Raw genomic sequence first — 6,000 nt, 5'->3', positions numbered from 1 at the left:
TCTCTTTTTTTGGTTCGATCCTTCTCTGGTTTTGGTATCACGGTAATGCTTGCTTCCGGGAAAGAGATTGAGGTATTGTTCCCTTTCAGTTGCATTAAAGAGTTTGAGGAGTAGTGGAATTAGATCATCTAAATTTTATAGATTTCTTATAGAATTCACTAGTGAGTCATCAGAACCTGGATTTGGTTTTCTTGATAGTTTTTAAAGTACTTCTTCAAATTTATTAACTTCTTCAAACTTATTAACTTCTTCAAAGTTATTAACCAAATTAATAATTTGGTTATTCAGAATTTTTATATCTTTTTAATTCAGCTTTGGTAATTCATATGTATGTAGGATCTGTCTATTTTCCATCTTAGAGCACAGTCTCAAAGTATGTATTGATTATCTTCTGGATTTCTGCAGGATCATTGTTATTTCATTCTTTGCATTCCTAATTGCATTAATCTGAGTATTTTTTTCATTTTTTGATAAAGTTGGCTTAGGGTTTGTCTATTTTTTTACTCTCTCAAAGAACCAAACTCTTTTATTCATTTATTCTTTGTGTTGTTTTCTTAGTTTCAATTTAATTGATTTATCCTTTGATCTTTACAATTTCCTCCCTCCTATGTGCTTTTGGCTTAACTTGTTCTTCTTTTTCTAGAAGCTTGAAGTTTATTACATTAAATTATTTATTACTGTAATATTATTAATGTAAATGTTTATATAATTAAATTGTTTATTACATTACATTATTTATTTTAGTTCACTCTATTTTTCTGATGAGAATTCCCTGCTCTCAATTTCTCTCATAGGACTGTTTTCATTGCTTCTCATAAGTTCTGGTATTTCACATTGACATTATCGTTTAATTGTAGACATAGTCTAATTTCTTCTTTAATTTCATCTGTGACCCATTGTTTGTTCAGGAAGTGTTATTTAATTTCCCTGTACTTTTGTAGTTTTTGTGGCTTCTTTTGCTATGGACTTCCAGTTTTATTGCACTGTGATCTGACAATATACATAGTACAATTTCAATTCTTTTACATTTATTTAAGCATGTTCTATGAGCTAGTATGTGGTCTGATTTGAAGAAAGTCCCTTGTGCTACAGAGAAGAATGTGTATTCTGATGTTGTGGGGTAGAACACTGTACATATCTACTAAATCTCTTTGTTCATAGGTTTCATTTAGCTCTGATACTACTTTGTTGATCTCTTGGCTAGTTGGTCTATTTGTGACAGTGAGGTATTAAAGTCCCCATTACAGTTTTATTAGAGCTTTTCTGACTTTATCTGATTTTTTTATAGCCATTAGTGTTTATTTTATATAGTTGAATGCACTGGTATTTGGTGCATATATATTTATGATTGTTATCTCTTCCTTTTAGATTGTTCCTTTAACAAGTGTCTTGACTGGAAATTCATTTTATCTGCAAATAGAATAGCTACCCCTGTTTTGTTCTGGGTCCTGTTGCATGGAGTATTTTTTTCCATCCTTTAACTTTTAGTCTGTGAAATTTTTTTTAGTTAAATTTGTTTCTTTTATGCAGTATATTGTTCTATGTTCAGTAGAATTTTTAATCTCCTGGATTTCTATTTGAGTGTGTTTTATGGAGTCCACTTCTTAGCCAAGTTTCTCATTTGTTTTTTTTGGTTGTCTTTGTTGCTTGTTTTCTGTGTTGAGTCTTACAAATTGCTTGATAAGTAGCCTCACTACTAGTTTCAAAACCTCTTTAGAAAATGACCTCTCCTCAGAGAGGTCTTCTAGGAATAGCTGGCCTTTGGCTTTTGATTCTCTCCCAACATCATGTCTCTCCAATTTATTAGGAAAAATGGTTGCTGTCTATTTGGGCCAGCACCCAGTTCTTTGGGACTGGACTATAGTATTGTTTATACTCCCCCAGAAAATCTAAATATTGGCATGCAAGGAAGATCAATTGATCACAATAACTAAGTTACTTGGCTATTGTAGTGCAATCAGTAATAATAAAAACATCAAGCACAGACTAGAAAATGACATACTATGATAACTAATAATTTGCCTCCTTTAACCCTAAGGACAAGATTTCTAGTTATATAACAATATCTAAGTCAAATCAGAAAATTATATACAATAAATAGCCACACAATAGAGTCATTTTACCCTAGGAGAGAAAATTTTAAAGGGATAAGAGGAAAAAATAGAGAAATAAAAAAAGAGAAAGATTAGAAGCAAAGCCAATGGACAAAAGATGATCACTCAAGCCTTGAGAAACTAGCAAAGAAGACAGAAGGAAAAAGGAAAAAAACAAACAAAAATAAGAACAAAAGAAAACCTAAAATGCATGCTCACACTTCTGAAAAAACTAAAACATACAATCAAAACAATTGAACAAAAATACCTCAAAAAAGGTGAAATTTCTCTGTGATTTCAAACTGATTACCCTCTGGGGCCTACAGTTTTGTGGTAGTGTCCAACTCAGGGAGTGACTCTGCTGTCACTGGTAGACAAGGAAGGCAGTCAGAACCCTCACTCCTGCCGGATAATCCTAGTAAGCCTGAAGTAAGATTAGAGCAGGGTGCTGATTCTGGTACTTTCAGATCCACAGAAATTCAGGCTGATCCTGGCTTCTGGTCCTGGTGTTGAGATCTGAGTTGCTCACTCTACACCACTTTGGGTGTATCTTGCCAGCCTGACCTCCATTCCCTGACCTTGGATGTCATATTGCCCCTTGCCCAGTCATTGTGGGATTTCAACATTGGGAGCCCTAAAACAAAGCCAATCCATGAGTGCTCTGTGTCCTGGGTTCAGTTGGCCCCTCCCTAAAGTGGCATCCAACCAAGTACCCCCTCCAAGTTACATGGCAGTGGTTTAGACGGGAGTCACTCACCAGCTGTTGTAACACACAGGATCCACTGCTCTGTTCCATTGGTGTGTTTCTCTCTGAAGGCCTCTGGAGTTACCCATCCCCACTGTGTTTCTGGAGGTTTGCTCCTCACCCCTCATACCACAAGCTAGGAGCCAGGGAGCAAGTGCAGTTTGCCCAACTGTTTTGTCTGAGTTGAGGTCTGTCTCTATTTTCTCTGTGGGCTCCAATTTTCCCTTCAGATCATTCCTAGGTCCTGAGAATTCATCTTCCCTCCTTCTTTTCTTCCCTAAGTAGTTATTTTCCAGTGTTGGGATTCTGAATCTTGGAGATGTTGATTTGTTGCTGCTTACCACTCCATCATCCTCCTGGAAGTCTCCTCAGAAGATTCTCAAGAATTAAACTGAAGTATCTTATAGGAATGGATCATAAACTTTAGGGATAATTTTCTTTGCTTTAGGAAATAAGCTACTTCTACCAAAGTACTCAAAAACTTTTTACCTTTCAATATGTCTGATAATTTTATCAAACTATAGTTTTATCGGGGTAAATATCAAGAAGAAAAAACACAAATTTTTCTTTAAAGCATATGAAAGGATGAAAGACCATAGCTAATGAAGTATATTCTGTGTTATATTTAATTTGAAATGCTAAAAAGAAATGAGGCATAGTGGCACACACCTATAATCCCAGCACTCTGGGAGGATGAGACAAGAGTATCTCAACTTTCCAGCCCAACCTGGGCAACTTAATAATTTAGCAAGTCCTTGTCTCTGAATGAAAGAAAAAGAAAGGAAAGAAAAGAAAAGGCTGGGGATCCAATTCAGTACAGAGTCCCTGAGTGTAATCCTTAATACCAAAAAAAAAAAATTCAATACAGTTATATAGATGTAAATATTTTCCCCACAGTTTTCATAATTTTGCAAAGTAATGGCTTGTGATATATTCAGAATCATGACATAATGTTCAGTGATCTTGCCACTTGCTAAGAGACTAGTTACATTTTCTTTCTTTCCCAAGACCTGAGAAATGAAGTTCTTATTCATGAGAGGACTTGGTTTCATATGTACTGTATAGAAATCAATTTTGGAATCTCAGATGAAATTAGTTTCCAAAGACTGGCTTATGGACTTAGCTATAAACTACCACCTATCAAATACAGCACTTATCACCTCACTATGTTCCAGCCAGTGAAGTTAAATAAGTCCATAAGCAGTTCTGTTGCTAGCGTAGGTGCAGCCAATGATTGTACATCTTCACACTTAAATAGCTTCTGAGATATTAGACTTAATGAGGAAATTCCTAAGTGTTCAAAAATATTCTACCCTGCTGAATTCTTTCATAAATTATTGTTTTTAAAAACGTCTTGGCAGAAGTGACCATTTTTACCCTCATTGTGATGTTTTGTTAAAAGGGAAATAGAATATTTTGTTATTTGTAACCATTAATTTATTTTCTGTTCATTATGTGAAAAGTATACCATCATACCTTCTGTTTTTTTAATAATGTCAACTTAAATTAAACTGGTTAGTTCTTTAAATTGTACAGTTAACTTTCCATAGTTCAATTTCAATATTCTTTTCTTTCTTTTTTTAATTTTTTATTTTTATTGGTACATTTTTGCACTTCATAATGATTACATTCACTACAGGACACTGGTACATGTGTATATCACATTTTAGTCCTTTTCTCATCCCTTGTCCTTTCCCCCATTTTAGATCTGTTTCTCTTTTGCAAAAGATCTACCACCTTGTTTCACATTATCTCTATTTTATTTTGTTCTTTAATTCATATTTTGAGTTCCTTAAAGGAAATCACGTGAGATTTAAATTCATGTGTGTGATTTACTTCACTCCACATTACGGTCTCGAGGTGACTTTTTCTGCTAGCAAATTCCTTTGGTTCCAGCATCTTGTTGGAAGTAGGGTGGAGAATAGGGAATCTATTTTAATATATACAGTATAAAGAACATAGAATTTTAAAATACATAAATATGGATCCTAATCCTGATGATGTCACTTGGTAACTCTGTAACATTGTGAAACTTAATTACTCTTGAATCCAGGGATTCTTACATTTAAAAATAGGCATTTAAAATCATACCTCTATATAGAAAAAGTTAGTACCATTCTTGAAATTTATTTGAAATTCAAAATTTTGAAAAGCAAAATTATAAAAAAGTACATAAAAATATTATCCTTGAAGTAAAAGTTTTAAATACCAGACTAACCTGCAAGACTGATGAGGTTAACTTGTATTTTAGAAAGTGACTCATTTCACAGGTCCACATTTTGTGTATCATGAGTCAGATTGGCAGGCAGGCTTGCCCGTGTAGACTAGGATCAGAGCTCAGAGCTGCCTATGGGAAGAATTTGTGGGATGGGTCCCTAAGGCAAAGCAACTGCCAGGGACTCTGGTAGGCATTTTGCACAGAATCCACAAAACATTAGGGTAGAGTCCTTGGCCTCTTGTAAAACACATCATCTTACATACCACAAGGAAAAATTAAAAAGAAAGATTGCCAATTAAATTACTATGTGCTTTTTTATCTCTCAAAATTTTAATTGTATATCTATTAAAACAGCCTATTTAGATTTATTGGGAATTATATATCATTATTGCACCTATATAAAAGGGAAGACATAAACAAAATAAACAGGTGAAAGCATGTGAAAAGCTTTTTCATACTTCCAGTTCAATTCTACTAAATCACCCTCATCTTCACACCAAAAAGCTCTAGAGTTAGAGCTAAGTTAGAAAAATGAAAGAAGAAAAAGATTAGGAAGAATTAAAGTAGTTTTCTAATCCTGAACAATGTTTTGTGCATATATAACAAACATTAATGAATTTACATAAAATGAAACAACAAGCATTTTTATTACATTTCAAAAGATTAATTTTTGTTTTTTTTCTATCTTGGGAAAAGGAAAAATACTCTCATAAATGGGATATAATAATAATCCCTTTTATATAGTAGTAATCTCTGACATGTGAATAATATTTAGCCCATACTAATTTCTGTAATATTCCCATTTTAACTTTGACATGTTGAATTATGACAGATTTATTTATGTGTTAATCATAAGGGGATAGAATTGACCCACTAGCAAGGAGAACAACATACTCATTGATATTTGAGTTCAAACTTACTTTTTGTTCTGCCTACCACTTCTC

Source organism: Chinchilla lanigera, unplaced genomic scaffold (genome assembly GCF_000276665.1).
Source record: "Chinchilla lanigera isolate Chin_1 unplaced genomic scaffold, ChiLan1.0 scaffold00125, whole genome shotgun sequence".
Classification (NCBI taxonomy): domain Eukaryota; kingdom Metazoa; phylum Chordata; class Mammalia; order Rodentia; family Chinchillidae; genus Chinchilla; species Chinchilla lanigera.
This window is presented reverse-complemented; position numbering follows the sequence as displayed.